The 20,805-nt window shown below is 40.1% G+C and overlaps 1 long non-coding RNA gene across 2 annotated transcripts; it reads right to left on the reverse strand.

Moving 5' to 3' along the window:
• Positions 1-649: 649 nt before the first annotated feature.
• On the reverse strand, positions 650-9,278 carry LOC125374007. 2 transcript variants are annotated; one of them, XR_007218492.1, is made up of 3 exons: positions 9,257-9,278; positions 1,035-1,190; positions 650-696 (listed from the first exon to the last, which is right to left on the reverse strand). It is a non-coding gene; the product is annotated as an uncharacterized LOC125374007 (long non-coding RNA). The 2 variants fall into 2 exon arrangements; XR_007218491.1 differs by lacking the exon at positions 9,257-9,278 and adding an exon at positions 9,023-9,089 and having other exon boundaries at positions 1,035-1,216.
• Between the last annotated feature and the right edge of the window lie 11,527 nt (positions 9,279-20,805).

Below are 20,805 nucleotides of genomic sequence, written 5' to 3' on the forward strand. Positions count from 1 at the left end.
TTCAAGGAAAATGAAGTTGCTGAAGAAACAAGCAGAAGGTAAAAAACGTATGCGGCAGATCGGAAACGTGGAGGTGCCAAAGGATGCATTCATTAATGCCTTGAAGAGATGACTCTAGGCACCTAGGACACTTGGGTCAGGGGCTACTGGGCACCATGGCTACTTGGGACAGGGGCTACTGGGCACCTTGGCTACTTGGGAGAGGGACTACTGGGCACCATGGCTACTCGGGACAGGGGCTACTGGGCACCTTGGACACTTGGGACAGGGACTACTGGGCACCTTGGGACAGGGACTACTGGGCACCTTTGGACAGGGACTACTAGGCTACTTGGGACAGGGACTACTCGGCACCTTGGACACTTGGGACAGGGACCACTGGGGACCTTGGGACAGGGACTACTGGGCACCTTTGGACAGGGACTACTAGGCTACTTGGGACAAGGACTACTGGGCACCTTGGACACTTGGGACAGGAACTACTGGGCACCTTGGACACTTGGGACAGGGACTAATAGGCTACTTGGGACAGGGACTTCTGGGCACCTTGGACACTTGGGACATGCCTGTACAACACACATGTAAATCACACCTAGACAACACACCTGTAAATCACACCTAGACAACACACCTGTACAACACGCCTTGACAGCATGCCTCTACAACACACCTGTAAATCACACCTAGACAACACACCTGTAAATCACACCTTGACAACACACCTGTACAACACCCTAGTACAACACACCTGTAAATCACACCTAGACAACACACCTGTAAATCACACCTAGACAACACACCTGTACAACACCCTAGTACAACACACCTGTAAATCACACCTAGACAACACACCTGTACAACACCCTAGTACAACATACCTGTAAAACACACCTAGACAACACACCTGTACAACACCCTAGTACAACACACTTGTAAATCACACCTAGACAACACACCTGTACAACATCCTAGTACAACACACCTGTAAATCACACCTAGACAACACACCTGTACAACACCCTAGAACAACACACCTGTAAATCACACCTAGACAACACACCTGTACAACACCCTAGTACAACATGCCTGGACAGCATGCCTCTACAACACACCTGTAAATCACACCTAGACAACACACCTGTAAATCACACCTAGACAACACACCTGTACAACACCCTAGTACAACATGCCTGGACAGCATGCCTCTACAACAAACCTATACAACACAAGATTTGCTGCAATGCTGGCATTCCTGGGTCTTGATGACATAATAATCTACAGAACAAGCTGCTTGATTGTGAAATATGTACAGTAAATGTTGTTGTCTTTATTTGGGTCTGTTGTTCTTCTGCACATTCTCTAGTTAGAGGGCTGAGCTACACAGAAACATCACTCATCAGTCACGAGGACGTTTTTATTGAAAAGTAAAAGAAGAAAGATAAAATCACAGGGAATACTTCAGGTGCAGCTATAATATAAAAATGAATGTAAATAAAATAGATATCTGGTGAAGTTTACAAAAACGAGGTAGGTCAGAGGAGTACAGATCTAGACATCTACTTACTCACAGACATCATCATCACTTGATAAATACAAGACACAAAATAACAAACTGGCATAACAAATAGGTAGATCTCTGAGTGAAGGGTTTGTATGCCATAAATACGAGAGCTGGTCAAAAAGTTTTAAGGCTAACAAACAAAATCAACAATTGAGAAAGTGTTTTTAATTGTAATTTTCAACATTATCTCCCAGCTTTTCAAAAGGAACTTTTCTGAAGCCACCCTGATAAACCCTTTCACGGCAGCTTTGAGGTCATCGTCGTCGTCATATCGTTTTCCATGGTGTTCTTTCACTTCAGGAAACGTGGAAAGTCATGTCTGGCGACACATTGTCGCACAGCAGCCTTTGCAAGTCGAGGTGTTTGAGAAGAAGAGGCATTGTCAGGAAGTAGTAGAACACCAACAATCAGCCTTCCTCACTCCTTTTCTTTGAAAGTGGAAAGTGCCATTCCATGGATTGATGTTTTGACTCGGGATGATAGTGGTATGGCCATGTTTCATCAACCGTTTTGTGTTTGACGAAATCCTCCTCAATTAGCTCTAACTTTTCTCTGGCAATGTCATTTCTTTTTTCCATAGATCAGAATTTAGAAACCCTCATAGATTCTTTTATTACTGTTTACAAACTGAAACATTTGGAAGAATGGTGTTGGATGATAAATAGATTCTCTAATCTTTATCACTGTTCGAACCGAGAAACATGCGTTGAGGTTAAACTTATGACACAAAATAATTAAATGATAAAATTCCACACTATTGAAAACTGCCGACTTCGAAGTTTGTTAAAGTGCTGTATTCATGTTATATTTTGAAGTCGCTTGATGGCTTTGACAAAACAGTGTCTTTAAAAGCGACATGCCGCGCAAACATGTCCCACGTCAACCGACTTGGTCAACTCGCGTTACCTTGTCCATGTGTTGGTGAAGGGACACTGGGTTGCAGTTTCATTTCACTTGTGTGTATTTTTACAAAAAACTTTTAGAATGCAGTAAAAAAATGTTTTGAACGAACCCAATGTACATGTATAGCATCTCTGTATTTCTCTTTCAACAGTTATTCCCCTAAGCTTGCTGATTCCACTAAGTCGGACAAAGACTGCATGTTCTTGAATTTGAAATTTGCAAATAAGATATTTGATGACTTATATTTTAGTAACTTTCTCAGACAAAAATCATTTTCCCAAAATGTCCCACAATATTCAAATTTCAGGAACCACCAAGAGTTTCACACAAACACCTGTATGGAACGTGTTGCAGAATGAGGACTTTGCAACTCATGATGTAAATTCCACAGCTTTTGGCTGTCAATACTCGCCATGTTGCTAGCAGTCTCTTGTCATATCTTCACAGGAGACTTCTCTAATGTTGATGATATCAACCTTCGTCTGTTATTCCAATATGGACTAACATAATATGAGCAGCCTCCATCCCATTTGAATCACAACTTAAAAATAATTATTAATGCTGTCAAAGCATATGTCCAACCATGGGCCCAAAGAGAAGGGGAATATGTTGAATGTATTTCAGAGCGGATGAAGTCAGTGCATGATGTCATTGGTAGAGTGTACAAACTGAAAAACAGGAAGCAGAATCGGAACCTATTCTGTCCCAGCCAGTTGCCATCCCAAGTCTGGCTGCCGAAGAGTTTCTCGTTGTTCCCACTGACAAGGCCCCAAATAAAATAACCATTATTTTGTAAACATCACTACATGAATTTGGTTGATCAATGAACTTGGTATGCCAGTATGTTATTTCTGGAATATGGCACAAATACCGTCAAACGGCTTGGGGTTGTAATGCGACCTAGGCGTGGCAGGCCTATAAAAAGACACCCAGACAAGATTGTCTTATTACATTAATTGCATGACGCAATAGATACAAATCTGCTTCTGTTATCAATTGAGAATTCCGTACAATTATAGGAGGGCGAATTTCAACATCTACCGTTAAAACTGGCTTCATGCAGCCCGCCTGAAGGCAAACGTCACCTGATGGGTGTGACCCTAACGTCAATCATAGGGGTAAAGATTGGTTTAAACATATTTATTTTCACAAAAGTGTGAAAATGGATTGGTAAACAAGCGAAGTGCTTATGTTAATACCGCTCCATTACAATGAATACATAAATGAAGGTTAGATGTAACAAATAAATTGTACATGCCAAGCTAGATGTGTACATATAATACATCTATTTGCAGTTTATTTTAAACAATCATTTAACTGAAAATCGGCCAGGTTTTAATATAAAGTGTTGAATAGAATCTAATGTTAGCATTTGCTCTTCCTTACTCAAATACGAATTTCCGCATAGCACTGTTTGTAAAGAATATACATGTTGGTAAAAATCCATTTCATTTCGAAGAGCATAGTAATTTGTACACACAAAAAAGAAGTGTAGAGCATCTTCGGTATGAAATACACAGGAACAAGTTTTTGTATCAAAGATATGTCTATTCTACTGATCTGCGTTAAGATCGCTGCAGCCAAGCCTGAGGCAACTGTGAATGATTTGGCATAATCTGCTTCCATAATTTAAATCCCAGTAAAGATTGAGTTCAGCTTGGCAACACCAGGGGTGAGTTGTGCGCCAATGATGTTACACCAAGTCTACAGTGGCGGTATCACACATGCCAGGTGAACTTGTTTAGGTTGTTTTGAATGGACATTTGACTCGCCAGTGATATGTTGACGAAAGTTTGCGTTCTGTAGTTGTTCCATTCGCTCGAATTGCAGGAAAACATCGAACTGCAAGATAAGAATGCCAGACCCCATCGTGCCCACTGTACGCCAGAGACCCAGCGCCTAGCTCTTCATGAGGAATGGAAGGGAATCCAGCATACACAGGTTAATCAACAGTATGCCATCAAGGCGTCGTGCATGTATCGCCCAACATGGTGCACACACCAGATATTGATCTACATCCCGATATCTATTTTTCACACATTTATCGTCAATTCATCTTCTTATTTGATCAGATCCTTTAGTTTTGTAGGTAGTACTAGTATGTCATGTTTTGACATTTTTCATAAATATGAGGTAGAGTATATCGTAGTCTTCTGAAATTTAGGTGAAGCATGGATATTTTCTTTCTTGCCCGAGATCACTGAAACAGGGTCAGGGGTGAGAAGTAAGGTGATTGTTGGTATACTATTTGACTCCGTGAAAGACTGACAGAGATATGATAAAATGGCTGAGTAAACATTTTGGTATACCACTATTAGATAACTAATAATGATCGCATACTGCTCTCATATTTAGTCATCTTGTCAGAGAACAGTGTTAGTTCAGTTGTTCCCTTTGTTCAGTGTTAATTCAGTTTGTCCCTTTGTTCAGTTGTTACTTCAGTTGGTCCCTTTGTTCAGTGTTAATTCAGTTGTCCCTTTGTTCAGTTGTTCCCTTTGTTAAGTTTTGGTCCAGTTATTCCCTTTATTCAGTTGTTCCCTTTGTTCAGTTGGTCCCTTTTTTCAGTGTTTGTTCAGTTGGTCCCTTTTTAAAGTGTTTGTCCAGTTGGTCCCCTCGTTCAGTGTTTGTTCAGTGTTGTCCAGTTCCCTTTATTCAGTGTTGTCAAGTTGTTCCCTTTGTTCAGTGTTAGTTCAGTTGGTCGCTTTATTCAGTGCTTATTCACGTGTTCCTTTTGTTCAGTGTTAGTTCATTTCTTTCCTTTATTCAGTGTTGTCCAGTTGTTCCCTTTGTTCAGTGTTAGTTCAGTGTTTGTTCACTTGTTCCCTTTATTCATTGTTGTCCAGTTGTTCCCTTTGTTCAGTGTTAGTTCAGTGTTTGTTCACTTGTTTCCTTTATTCAGTGTTGTCCAGTTGTTCCCTTTGTTCAGTGTAAGTTCAGTTGGTCCCTTTATTCAGTGCTAATTCACTTGTTCCCTTTGTTCAGTGTTAGTTCATTTCTTTCCTTTGTTCAGTGTTAGTTCATTTGTTCCCTTTGTTCAGTGTTAGTTCAGTTGGTCCCTTTATTCAGTGCTAATTCAGTTGTTCCCTTTGTTCAGTGTTAGTTCATTTCTTTCCTTTGTTCAGTGTTTGTTCACTTGTTCCCTTTGTTCTGTGTTAGTTCATTTCTTTCCTTTGTTCAGGGTTCGTTCACTTGTTCCCTTTGTTCAGTGTTTGTCCAGTTGGTCCCTCACCACCATTGTTTATATTACTGGCTTTACCCTTTTGTATATATTACAGACTTCACCGGCCAACATGTTTTACCCTTCTGTGTACATAACATGCTTCTCCACTCCAGTGTAACTGTATCTTAAACTTACTCAACTATAGAAAGAGGGCCTCCTATCCTGCATGTATACTTGTCAACCTTAATCTGTACATCACTTGCTTGATAACAATGTTAGAACATACACTGAAACGTCGCTTCTCATTGTAATAAAGAAGTTGGTCATCCATATATCTAATCCTTACTTAGTACTCCAACTTCTAAATGCCCCCCAAAGAAGTCATTTCTTGTGTTTTTCAGTTTTAGACACCATCAAACGTGGGTGTATACTTTCTTTTGCCCGGCAGCCCGGATCGTATCGGCTGGGGCACATAAAGTGTGTCACTGTGGAGACAGGTGGAACAGAGAAAAAGAAATGTGTGTTAATAGCCGGCAGCTGATTCCACCAAGTCGGACAAAGACTGCTTGTTCTTGAATTTGAAATTTGCAAATAAGATAATTGATGCCTTATATTTAAGTAACTTCCTCAGACATGATATCAACCTTCGTCTGTTATTCCAATATGGACTAACATAATATGAGCAGCCTCCATCCCATTTGGATCACAACTTAAAAATAATTATGAATGCTGTCAAAGCATATGTCCAAACATGGGCCTAAAGAGAAGGGGAATATGTTGAATGTATTTCAGAGTGGATGAAGTAAGTGCATGATGTCATTGGTAGAATGTACAAACTGAAAAACAGGAAGCAGAATCGGAACCTATTCTGTCCCAGCCAGTTGCCATCCCAAGTCTGGCTGCCGAAGAGTTTCTCGTTGTTCCCACTGACAAGGCCCCAAATAAAATAACCATTATTTTGTAAACATCACTACATGAATTTGGTTGATCAATGAACTTGGTATGCCAGTATGTTATTTCTGGAATATGGCACAAATACCGTCAAACGGCTTGGGGTTGTAATGCGACCTAGGCGTGGCAGGCCTATAAAAAGACACCCAGACAAGATTGTCTTATTACATTAATTGCATGACGCAATAGATACAAATCTGCTTCTGTTATCAATTGAGAATTCCGTACAATTATAGGAGGGAGAATTTCAACATCTACCGTTAAAACTGGCTTTATGCAGCCCGCCTGAAGGCAAACGTCACGTGATGGGTGTGACCCTAACGTCAATCATAGGGGTAAAGATTGGTTTGAACATATTTATTTTCATACTCGCGATTTGTTTTGTTGAAAACATGACCACTAATAAGCTTATCGCCGAGCCGATACATGAAAATAACTGATAAAACACAAAACCTGAACGCAATAGCTTTATGACTGAAGAATGCAATAATAAAATATGATGTAGATTAAAAATATATCGAAATACTTGCAATTTTATCGTACCTGCTGAAAGCGGACAGCCACGCCCCGATCTAAAATGGATGGCTTCGAGAAAGTCCCGGAATTTTTTCCCCGCCAAAATAAAAGGAAATGACGTAATTATCTATTGTAAACATAATCACTTGTTTATTACTAATTGACCTGGGTAGTCACGGTTGATAGAAATTTCAAAAGTTTTCGAATTACTTTGCGTTCCCCCCAAAGGCAACAAAACGTTTGAAGTTCCATTATGGCTTCCGCGATCGAAGATTTTAGGGAAATTTTCGGAAATTCGGACAACGAGGGGGATGACGATTTTTTCGGGTTCGATGACGTGAATTTGGAAGAAGTGGACAATTTGGACATTGAAGACGCCGAAGAAGAAATTTCATTCGGAGGCGATTAACGGGTTTGGGTTGTCAGGCTCGTTGACTTGGTTGATGCATGTCATGGTATCCCAATTGCGTAGATCATAACGTCAGTCACTGGATTGTCTGATCCAGACTCGATTATTTACAGACCACAGCTGGAATATTGCTGAGTGTGGCATTAACCAACCAAGGACTTGTTATTAATTTGTACTCTATTTAAGATAACCTTGAAAGCAGCGAAAATATTTCGGTCCTTTGTACATTTGCGACCGATTTTGCTTGTGTTCGAGTTCGATGTACAAAGCTTAATATTGACATGGGGAGACACCACAAGATTCCAAAATTTTGAAAGATTATGTATATATTATGACCTAAATAATATGGAAGATCTGTATCGTTTCATCTTTCTATGTCCATCCTTCAGAGATATTCGAAAGCAATACATACCAAATAAATATGTAATTGGATCTTCAAACCAACAATTTGTCAGCATTATGGCAACAACAAATTGTCAAAATTTAAAACTGTTACATTTCAACTATGCCTTCAAGAGTAGAAATGTACTGAAATGAAACATGTGAATATATTTGTAAAATGTCCCTGCACTGTAGAGGATGCATTTGATGGATTTGAATCTATGGCCGTTCGTACAATAAACATTGGACCACTCAGTGCAAGTCCCCGATGCAACAGCTAATGGTTATAATGTGTTTGGATGTTTCAGTATGGTGGTGACATTTCAAGGAAAATGAAGTTGCTGAAGAAACAAGCAGAAGGTAAAAAACGTATGCGGCAGATCGGAAACGTGGAGGTGCCAAAGGATGCCTTCATTAATGCCTTGAAGAGATGACTCTAGGCACCTAGGACACTTGGGTCAGGGGCTACTGGGCACCATGGCTACTTGGGACAGGGGCTACTGGGCACCTTGGCTACTTGGGACAGGGACTACTGGGCACCATGGCTACTCGGGACAGGGGCTACTGGGCACCTTGGACACTTGGGACAGGGACTACTGGGCACCTTGGACACTTGGGACAGGGACTACTGGGCACCTTGGGACAGGGACTACTAGGCTACTTGGGACAAGGACTACTGGGCACCTTGGACACTTGGGACAGGGACTACTGGGCACCTTGGGACAAGGACTACTAGGCTACTTGGGACAGGGACTACTGGGCACCTTGGACACTTTGGACAGGGACTACTGGGCACCTTGGGACAGGGACTAATGTGCACCTTTGGACAGGGACTACTAGGCTACTTGGTACAGGGACTACTGGGCACCTTGGATACTTGGGACAGGGACTACTGGGCACCTTGGGACAGGGACTACTAGGCACCTTTGGACAGGGACTACTAGGCTACTTGGGACAAGGACTACTGGGCACCTTGGACACTTGGGACAGGGACTACTGGGCACCTTGAACACTTGGGACATGCCTGTACAACACACCTGTAAATCACACCTAGACAACACACCTGTAAATCACACCTAGACAACACACCTGTAAATCACACCTTGACAACACACCTGTACAACACCCTAGTACAACACACCTGTAAATCACACCTAGACAACACACCTGTAAATCACACCTAGACAACACACCTGTACAACACCCTAGTACAACACACCTGTAAATCACACCTAGACAACACACCTGTACAACACCCTAGTACAACACACCTGGAAAACACACCTAGACAACACACCTGTACAACACCCTAGTACAACACACTTGTAAATCACACCTAGACAACACACCTGTACAACACCCTAGTACAACACACCTGTAAATCACACCTAGACAACACACCTGTACAACACCCTAGTACAACACACCTGCAAATCACACCTAGACAACACACCTGTACAACACCCTAGTACAACATGCCTGGACAGCATGCCTCTACAACACACCTGTAAATCACACCGAGACAACACACCTGTAAATCACACCTAGACAACACACCTGTACAACACCCTAGTACAACATGCCTGGACAGCATGCCTCTACAACACACCTATACAACACAAGATTTGCTGCAATGCTGGCATTCCTGGGTCTTGATGACATAATAATCTACAGAAGAAGCTGCTTGATCGTGAAATATGTACAGTAAATGTTGTTGTCTTTATTTGGGTCTGTTGTTCTTCTGCACATTCTCTAGTTAGAGGGCTGAGCTACACAGAAACATCACTCATCAGTCACGAGGACGTTTTTATTGAAAAGTAAAAGAAGAAAAATAAAATCACAGGGAATACTTCAGGTGCAGCTATAATATAAAAATGAATGTAAATAAAATAGATATCTGGTGAAGTTTACAAAAACGAGGTAGGTCAGAGGAGTACAGATCTAGACATCTACTTACTCACAGACATCATCATCACTTGATAAATACAAGACACAAAATAACTAACTGGCATAACAAATAGGTAGATCTCTGAGTGAAGGGTTTGTATGCCATAAATACGAGAGCTGGTCAAAAAGTTTTAAGGCTAACAAACAAAATCAACAATTGAGAAAGTGTTTTTAATTGTAATTTTCAACATTATCTCCCAGCTTTTCAAAACACTTCTCACATCGATAGTGAAGCTTTTCAATTCAGTCAGGAACTTTTCTGAAGCCACCCTGATAAACCCTTTCACGGCAGCTTTGAGGTCATCGTCGTCGTCATATCGTTTTCCATGGTGTTCTTTCACTTCAGGAAACGTGGAAAGTCATGTCTGGCGACACATTGTCGCACAGCAGCCTTTGCAAGTCGAGGTGTTTGAGAAGAAGAGGCATTGTCAGGAAGTAGTAGAACACCAACAATCAGCCTTCCTCACTCCTTTTCTTTGAAAGTGGAAAGTGCCATTCCATGGATTGATGTTTTGACTCGGGATGATAGTGGTACGGCCATGTTTCATCACCCGTTTTGTGTTTGACGAAATCCTCCTCAATTAGCTCTAAATTTTCTCTGGCAATGTCATTTCTTTTTTCCATAAGATCAGAATTTAGAAACCCACATAGATTCTTTTATTACTGTTTACAAACTGAAACATTTGGAAGAATGGTGTTGGATGATAAATAGATTCTCTAATCTTTATCACTGTTCGAACCGAGAAACATGCGTTGAGGTTAAACTTATGACACGAATCAATTAAATGATAAAATTCCACACTATTGAAAACTGCCGACTTCGAAGTTTGTTAAAGTGCTGTATTCATGTTGTATTTTGAAGTCGCTTAATGGCTTTGACAAAACAGTGTCTTTAAAAGCGACATGCCGCGCAAACATGTCCCACGTCAACCGACTTGGTCAACTCGCGTTACCTTGTCCATGTGTTGGTGAAGGGACACTGTGTTGCAGTTTCATTTCACTTGTGTTATTGGGACATAATTACGAATTGTATTTTTACAAAAAAACTTTTAGAATGCAGTAAAAAAAATGTTTTGTTTAATGAACCCAATGTACATGTATAGCATCTCTGTATTTCCCTTTCAACAGTTATTCCCCTAAGCTTGCTGATTCCACTAAGTCGGACAAAGACTGCATGTTCTTGAATTTGAAATTTGCAAATAAGATAATTGATGACTTATATTTAAGTAACTTTCTCAGACAAAAATCATTTTCCCAAAATGTCCCACAATATTCAAATTTCAGGAACCACCAAGAGTTTCACACAAACACCTGTATGGAACGTGTTGCAGAATGAGGACTTTGCAACTCATGTAAATTCCACTGCTTTTGGCTGTCAATACTCGCCATGTTGCTAGCAGTCTCTTGTCATATCTTCACAGGAGACTTCTCTAATGTTGATGATATCAACCTTCGTCTGTTATTCCAATACGGACCAACGTAATATGAGCAGCCTCCATCCCATTTGGATCACAACTTAAAAGAAATTATGAATGCTGTCAAAGCATATGTCCAAATATGGGCCAAACGAGAAGGGGAATATGTTGAATGTATTTCAGAGTGGATGGGTGAGTGAGTGAGTGAGTGAGTTTTACGCCGCTTTTAGCAATATTCCAGCAATATCACGGCGGGGGACACCAGAAATGGGCTTCACACGTTGTACCCATGTCGGGAATCGAACCCGGGTCTTCGGCGTGACGAGCGAACGCTTTAACCACTAGGCTACCAGACCATCCCTCAGAGTGGATGAAGTCAGTGCATGATGTCATTGGTAGAATGTACAAACTGAAAAACAGGAAGCAGAATCGGAACCTATTCTGTCCAAACCAGTTGCATCCAAAGTCTGGCTGCGGAAGAGTTTCTCGTTGTTCCCACTGACAAGGCCCCAATAAAATAACCATTATTTTGTAAGCATCACTACATGAATTTGGTTGATCAATGAAATTGGTATGCCAGTATGTTATTTCTGGAATATGGCACAAATACCGTCAAACGGCTTGGGGTTGTAATGCGACCTAGGCGTGGCAGGCCTATAAAAAGACCTCCAGACAAGATTGTCTTATTACATTAATTGCATGACGCAATAGTTATAAATCTGCTTCTGTTATCAATTGAGAATTCCGTACAATTATAGGAGGGCGAATTTCAACATCTACCGTTAAAACTGGCTTCATGCAGCCCGCCTGAAGGCAAACGTCACGTGATGGGTGTGACACTAACGTCAATCATAGGGGTAAAGATTTTTTTAGACATATTTATTTTCACAAAAGTGTGAAAATGGATTGGTAAACAAGCGAAGTGCTTATGTTAATACCGCTCCATTACACATAGGACATATTACAATGAATACATCAATGAAGGTTAGATGTAACAAATGAATTGTACATGCCAAGCTAGATGTGTACATATAATACATCTATTTGCAGTTTATTTAAAACAATCATTTAACTGAAAATCGGCCAGGTTTTAATATAAAGTGTTGAATAGAATCTAATGTTAGCATTTGCTCTTCCTTACTCAAATACGAATTTCCGCATAGCACTGTTTGTAAAGAATATACATGTTGGTAAAAATCCATTTCATTTCGAAGAGCATAGTAATTTGTACACACAAAAAAGAAGTGTAGAGCATCTTCGGTATGATATACACAGGAACAAGTTTTTGTATCAAAGATATGTCTATTCTACTGATCTGCGTTAAGATCGCTGCAGCCAAGCCTGAGGCAACTGTGAATGATTTGGCATAATCTGCTTCCATAATTTAAATCCCAGTAAAGATTGAGTTCAGCTTGGCAACACCAGGGGTGAGTTGTGCGCCAATGATGTTACACCAAGTCTACAGTGGCGGTATCACATGCCAGGCGAACTAGTTTAGGTTGTTTTGAATGGACATTTGACTCGCCAGTGACAATGTTGACGAAAGTTTGCGTTCTGTAGTTGTTCCATTCGCTCGAATTGCAGGAAAACATCGAACTGCAAGATAAGAATGTCAGACCCCATCGTGCCCACTGTACGCCAGAGACCCAGCGCCTAGCTCTTCATGCGGAATGGCAGGGAATCCAGCATACACAGGTTAATCAACAGTATGCCATCAAGGCGTCGTGCATGTATCGCCCAACATGGTGCACACACCAGATATTGATCTACATCCCGATATCTATTTTTCACACATTTATCATCAATTCACCTTCTTATTTGATCAGATCCTTTAATGTTGTAGGTAGTACTAGTATGTCATGTTTTGACATTTTTCATAAATATGAGGTAGAGTATATCGTAGTCTTCTGAAATTTAGGTGAAGCATGGATATTTTCTTTCTTGCCCGAGATCACTGAAACAGGGTCAGGGATGAGAAGTAAGGTGATTGTTGGTATACTATTTGACTCCGTGAAAGACTGACAGAGATATGATAAAATGGCTGAGTAAACATTTTGGTATACCACTATTAGATAACTAATAATGATCGCATACTGCTCTCATATTTAGTCATCTTGTCAGAGAACAGTGTTAGTTCAGTTGTTCCCTTTGTTAAGTTTTGGTCCAGTTATTCCCTTTATTCAGTTGTTCCCTTTGTTCAGTTTGTCCCCTCGTTCAGTGTTTGTTCAGTTGGTCCCTTTTTGAAGTGTTTGTCCAGTTGGTCCCCTCGTTCATTGTTTTTTCAGTTGGTCCCTTTTTAAAGTGTTTGTCCAGTTGGTCCCCTCGTTCAGTGTTTGTTCAGTTGGTCCCTTTTTAAAGTGTTTGTCCAGTTGGTCCCCTCGTTCATTGTTTTTTCAGTTGGTCCCTTTTTAAACTGTTTGTCCAGTTGGTCCCCTCGTTCAGTGTTTGTTCAGTTGGTCCCTTTTTAAAGTGTTTGTCCAGTTGGTCCCCTCGTTCATTGTTTTTTCAGTTGGTCCCTTTTTAAAGTGTTTGTTCAGTTGGTCCCCTCGTTCAGTGTTTGTTCAGTGTTGTCCAGTTCCCTTTATTCAGTGTTGTCCAGTTGTTCCCTTTGTTCAGTGTTAGTTCAGTTGGTCCTTTTATTCGATGCTAATTCACTTGTTCCCTTTGTTCAGTGTTAGTTCATTTGTTTCCTTTGTTCAGTGTTGTCCAGTTCTCTTTAATCAGTGTTAGTTCATTTGTTCCCTTTGTTCAGTGTTAGTTCATTTGTTTCCTTTGTTCAGTGTTTGTTCAGTTGTTCCCTTTGTTCAGTGTTTGTTCATTTGTTTCCTTTGTTCAGTTGTTCCCTTTGTTCAGTGTTAGTTCATTTGTTTCCTTTGTTCAGTTGTTCCCTTTGTTCAGTGTTAGTTCAGTTGTTCCCTTTGTTCAGTGTTAGTTCAGTTGTTCCCTTTGTTCAGTGTTTTCCAGTTTGTCTCTTTGTACAGCGTTTGGTCAGTTGTTCCCTTTGTTCAGTGTTTGTCCAGTTGGTCCCTCACCACCATTGTTTATATTACTGGCTTTACCCTTTTGTATATATTACAGACTTCACCGGCCAACATGTTTTACCCTTCTGTGTACATAACATGCTTCTCCACTCCAGCGTAACTGCATCTTAAACTTACTCAACTATAGAAAGACGGCCTCCTATCCTGCATGTATACTTGCCAACCTTAATCTGTACATCACTTGCTTGATAGCGGTGTTAGAACATACACTGAAACGTCGCTTCTTATTGTAATAAAGAAGTTGGTCATCCATATATCTAATCCTTACTTAGTACTCCAACTTCTAAATGCCCCCCAAAGAAGTCATTTCTTGTGTGTTTCCGTTTTAGCCACCATCAAAGTGGGTGTATACTTTCTTTTGCCCGGCAGCCCGGATCGTATCGGCTGGGGCACATAAAGTGTGTCACTGTGGAGACAGGTGGAACAGAGAAAAAGAAATGTGTGTTAATAGCCGGCAGCTGATTCCACCAAGTCGGACAAAGACTGCTTGTTCTTGAATTTGAAATTTGCAAATAAGATAATTGATGCCTTATATTTAAGTAACTTTCTCAGACATGATATCAACCTTCGTCTGTTATTCCAATATGGACTAACATAATATGAGCAGCCTCCATCCCATTTGGATCCCAACTTAAACATAATTATGAATGCTGTCAAAGCATATGCCCAAACATGGGCCTAAAGAGAAGGGGAATATGTTGAATGTATTTCAGAGTGGATGAAGTAAGTGCATGGTGTCATTGGTAGAATGTACAAACTGAAAAAACAGGAAGCAGAATCGGAACCTATTCTGTCCCAGCCAGTTGCCATCCCAAGTCTGGCTGCCGAAGAGTTTCTCGTTGTTCCCACTGACAAGGCCCCAAATAAAATAACCCTTATTCTGTAAGCATCACTACATGAATTTGGTTGATCAATGAACTTGGTATGCCAGTATGTTATTTCTGGAATATGGCACAAATACCGTCAAACGGCTTGGGGTTGTAATGCGACCTAGGCGTGGCAGGCCTATAAAAAGACCTCCAGACAAGATTATCTTATTACATTAATTGCATGACGCAATAGATACAAATCTGCTTCTGTTATCAATTGAGAATTCCGTACAATTATAGTAGGGCGAATTTCAACATCTACCGTTAAAACTGGCTTTATGCAGCCCGCCTGAAGACAAACGTCACCTGATGGGTGTGACTCTAACGTCAATCATAGGGGTAAAGATTGGTTTAAACATATTTATTTTCACAAAAGTGTGAAAATGGATTGGTAAACAAGCGAAGTGCTTATGTTAATACCGCTCCATTACAATGAATACATAAATGAAGGTTAGATGTAACAAATAAATTGTACATGCCAAGCTAGATGTGTACATATAATACATCTATTTGCAGTTTATTTTAAACAATCATTTAACTGAAAATCGGCCAGGTTTTAATATAAAGTGTTGAATAGAATCTAATGTTAGCATTTGCTCTTCCTTACTCAAATACGAATTTCCGCATAGCACTGTTTGTAAAGAATATACATGTTGGTAAAAATCCATTTCATTTCGAAGAGCATAGTAATTTGTACACACAAAAAAGAAGTGTAGAGCATCTTCGGTATGATATACACAGGAACAAGTTTTTGTATCAAAGATATGTCTATTCTACTGATCTGCGTTAAGATCGCTGCAGCCAAGCCTGAGGCGACTGTGAATGATTTGGCATAATCTGCTTCCATAATTTAAATCCCAGTAAAGATTGAGTTCAGCTTGGCAACACCAGGGGTGAGTTGTGCGCCAATGATGTTACACCAAGTCTACAGTGGCGGTATCACACATGCCAGGTGAACTTGTTTAGGTTGTTTTGAATGGACATTTGACTCGCCAGTGATATGTTGACGAAAGTTTGCGTTCTGTAGTTGTTCCATTCGCTCGAATTGCAGGAAAACATCGAACTGCAAGATAAAAATGCCAGACCCCATCGTGCCCACTGTACGCCAGAGACCCAGCGCCTAACTCTTCATGCGGAATGGCAGGGAATCCAGCATACACAGGTTAATCAACAGTATGCCATCAAGGCGTCGTGCATGTATCGCCCAACATGGTGCACACACCAGATATTGATCTACATCCCGATATCTATTTTTCACACATTTATCGTCAATTCATCTTCTTATTTGATCAGATCCTTTAGTTTTGTAGGTAGTACTAGTATGTCATGTTTTGACATTTTTCATAAATATGAGGTAGAGTATATCGTAGTCTTCTGAAATTTAGGTGAAGCATGGATATTTTCTTTCTTGCCCGAGATCACTGAAACAGGGTCAGGGATGAGAAGTAAGGTGATTGTTGGTATACTATTTGACTCCGTGAAAGACTGACAGAGATATGATAAAATGGCTGAGTAAACATTTTGGTATACCACTATTAGATAACTAATAATGATCGCATACTGCTCTCATATTTAGTCATCTTGTCAGAGAACAGTGTTAGTTCAGTTGGTCCCTTTGTTCAGTGTTAATTCAGTTTGTCCCTTTGATCAGTTGTTCCCTTTGTTAAGTTTTGGTCCAGTTATTCCCTTTGTTCAATGGTCCCTTTTTAAAGTGTTTGTTCAGTTGGTCCCTTTTTAAAGTGTTTGTCCAGTTGTTCCCTTTGTTCAGTGTTAATTCATTTGTTCCCTTTGTTAGTGTGTGTTCAGTTGTTCCCATTGTTCAGTGTTAGTTTATTTGTTTCCTTTGTTCAGTTGGTCCCTATTTTCAGTGTTTGTTCAGTTGTTCCCTTTGTTCAGTGTTTGTTCAGTTGTTCCCTTTGTTCAGTGTTGTCCAGTTGTTCCCTTTGTTCAGTGTTAGTTCAGTTGTTCCCTTTGTTCAGTGTTAGTTCATTTGTTCCCTTTGTTCAGTGTTAGTTCATTTGTTTCCTTTGTTCAGTTGTTCCCTTTGTTCAGTGTTAGTTCAGTTGTTCCCTTTGTTCAGTGTTTTCCAGTTTGTCTCTTTGTTCAGCGTTTGTTCAGTTGTTCCCTTTGTTCAGTGTTTGTTCAGTTGTTACCTTTGTTCAGTGTTGTTCAGTTGTTCCCTTTGTTCAGTGTTAGTTCAGTTGTTCCCTTTGTTCAGTGTTAGTTCAGTTGTTCCCTTTGTTCAGTGTTAGTTCAGTTGTTCCCTTTGTTCAGTGTTAGTTCATTTGTTTCCTTAGTTCAGTTGTTCCCTTTGTTCAGTGTTAGTTCAGTTGTACCCTTTGTTCAGTGTTTTCCAGTTTGTCTCTTTGTTCAGCGTTTGTTCAGTTGTTCCCTTTGTTCAGTGTTTGTTCAGTTGTTACCTTTGTTCAGTGTTGTTCAGTTGTTCCCTTTGTTCAGTGTTAGTTCAGTTGTTCCCTTTGTTCAGTGTTAGTTCAGTTGTTCCCTTTGTTCAGTGTTAGTTCAGTTGTTCCCTTTGTTCAGTGTTGTCCAGTTGTTCCCTTTGTTCAGTGTTAGTTCAGTTGTTCCCTTTGTTCAGTGTTAATTGATTTGTTCCCTTTGTTCCGTGTTAGTTCAGTTGTTCCCTTTGTTCAGTGTTAGTTCAGTTGTTGTCTTTGTTCAGTGTTTGTCCAGTTGTTCCCTTTGTTCAGTGTTCGTTCATTTTTTTCCTTTGTTTAGTGTTAGTTCAGTTTGACCCTTTGTTCAGTGTTGTCCAGTTTCCTGTATTCAGTGTTCGTTCATTGGTTTCCTTTGTTCAGTGTTAGTTCAGTTTGACCCTTTGTTCAGTGTTAGTTCATTTGTTTCCTTTGTTCAGTTGTTCCCTTTGTTCAGTGGGACCGCCTCCGTGGTCTTGCGGTAGAGCGTCCGCCCGGAGAGCGGAAGGTCCGGGGTTCGATCCCCGGCCGCGCCATACCAAAAGACGTTTAAAGATGGTACTTGTTGTTACCCTCTCTGGCGCTCGGCATTAAGGGGCTAAAACAAGGACTGGTCGGCTCGGAGTCAGTATACTGTGTCTGAGTGGGGTATTCATGTTAAACTGCGGCATGGTATCTCAGTGAGCTAGCACTATAAATCGGCATCAGTCCGGACTAGTACAAGCAGCCACACAAACACACACACGTACATGCACGTCGCTATATAAGTGCAATAATCTTGGACGCGATGTTAAACCCAATTTCACCTCACCTCACCTTTGTTCAGTGCTAATTCAGTTGTTCCCTTTGTTCAGTGTTGTCCAGTTGTTCCCTTTGTTCAGTGTTAGTTCAGTTGTTCCCTTTGTTCACTTTTAGATCAGTTGTTCCCTTTGTTCAGTGTTAGTTCAGTTGTTCCCATTGTTCAGTGTTAGTTCAGTTGTTCCCTTTGTTCAGTGCTAGTTCAGTTGTTGACTTTGTTCAGCTGTTCCCATTGTTCAGTGTTCGTTCAGTTGTTCTTTTTGTTCAGTTGGTCTCTTCGTTCAATGTTTGTTCAGTTGGTCTCTTCGTTCAATGTTTGTTCAGTTGGTCTCTTTGTTCAGTATTTGTTCATTTGTTCCCTTTATTCAGTGTTAGTTCAGTTGTCCCCTTTGTTCAGCGTTTGTTCGGTTGTTTCCTTTGTTCAGCGTTTGTTCAGTTGTTCCCTTTGTTTAGTTGTTTCCTTTGTTCATTGTTTGTTCAATTGTTTCCTTTGTTCAGTGTCGTTCAGTGGTAACCGAAGTTGTCATTCCCTGGCATTTACGTTTTATATATCTAATATGCCCGTTTGAAATAACTTGTTTACATGAAATGCCAAATATCCTGAAGTTAATGAATGAATTTTGTCTGTAAATAGCAATGTAAAAGTCATTTACATCATTTATATTTCTTGTAATGAAGTTAAGAAATGATAAAACAAGTGATATAAACAATGAACAATGTAGTCTACTGTCCACACAGACTTGCACATTAGTCGTGTGGCTTGTCAGTAGTTTCTGCAGTAAAGGCTTGTAACACTACGTTCCATAATCCCTCCCTTCGAAAAACGAGCATGCCCAGAAAAAAACTTACAACAGACATACCAGTTATACTGTACTTGTGGTCGCAACAATTGTATCTAAAGACATTTCTCATTAACTCAAAAGTATACACTTGAAAATTGGATTTGACAAAACAGTCACAAACTTTATCATAACTCAACGAGGCTGAAAGCAGTGGCGGAAACACTGTAAAACCAAAGGTCCAAAACACAACTATTATACGGTATTAAATACATGACCATCGAATAACCATTTCTTGTGTGTTTCAGTTTTAGCCACCATCAAACGTGGGTGTATACTTTCTTTTGCCCGGCCGTCCGGATCGTCATGGCTGGGGCACATAAAGTGTGTCACTGTGGAGACAGGTGCATTAGGGAAAATGAAATGGGTTAAACATATTTATTGTCATAAAAGTGTGAAAATGGATTGGCGACCAAGCAAAGGGCATATGTTAATACTGCTCCATTACACATAGGAGATATTACAATAAATACATCAATGCAGGTTAGATGTAACAAATGAATTGAATATGCCAAGAAAGATGTGTATATATAATAAATATATTTGCAGTTAATATTAAACAATTCATTTAACTGAAAACCTGCCAGTTTTAATTACAATCTAATATTAGGGTTTACTCTTCCTTACTCTATTACAAATTTCCGCATAGCACTGTTTGTAAAGAATAAACATGTTCGTAAAAAATACATTTCATTTCGAAGAACATAGTAATTTGTACACACATAAAAAACAGTGTAAAGCATCTTCGGTATGATATCCACAGGAACAAGTTTTAGTATCCAAGAAATATCTATCATACTGATCTGCGTTATGATCGCTGCAGCCATGCCTGAGGCGACTGTAAATAATTAAACATAACTTGTCTCCATAATTTAAATCCCAGTGTATACCATTATCTCCCCTTACGTGAAGGAAATTCTGAAATTGTGTAACGGTCTCTGTCCCCTTTAGGCTTTCTGGTAACATATTCCCAAGTTGTGTTATAGCTGGTATAAATGAATCTGCATAAGCTTAGGTTTTACACTTCGCTGTTTGAAGATTAGTTTTAACATATTTGTGTTTTGCGAAACTGTGTCAGGAATAAGCCGACACAGATATTCCCTGGAGAAATGGTTATTCATTTTGTAAAAAATTACCAGTTTTGAATTCTATCGTCTCTCTTTTAATGACTTACAATTTGTTTCATTGTAAAGCTTCTGATGACTCGTACCCCGGACAGCGCTACATATGGTTCTAAGAGAAAAAGAAATGTGGGTTAACCAGCCGTCAGCTGACTTATATATCCAACACATATGTACGGTGTAGGCCAACAAGATGTTTCCAGATACCCGTTGTGATCCACAGTTATCAACTGACGGGACACTACATTAGCGTTGAACTTTCAACGTGGCTTGAAAATTAATTCTAGAAATAATTCTCGTGAATCGCCACAATGTGCACATGCGCAGATGTGGGGTGAGGTTCCACACCTAATTGGTAACTAGCGCCATTAAAAAGTCTGACAGTTTCAAAACTAAAAGTTACTCATGTTCAGAATCAGATTCTTTATTTAAGAAATAAACGACGAGTGGGAGTTGTTTATC

This window comes from Haliotis rufescens, unplaced genomic scaffold, assembly GCF_023055435.1.
Source record: "Haliotis rufescens isolate VD_foot unplaced genomic scaffold, xgHalRufe1.0.p SCAF_50, whole genome shotgun sequence".
Lineage (NCBI taxonomy): Eukaryota > Metazoa > Mollusca > Gastropoda > Lepetellida > Haliotidae > Haliotis > Haliotis rufescens.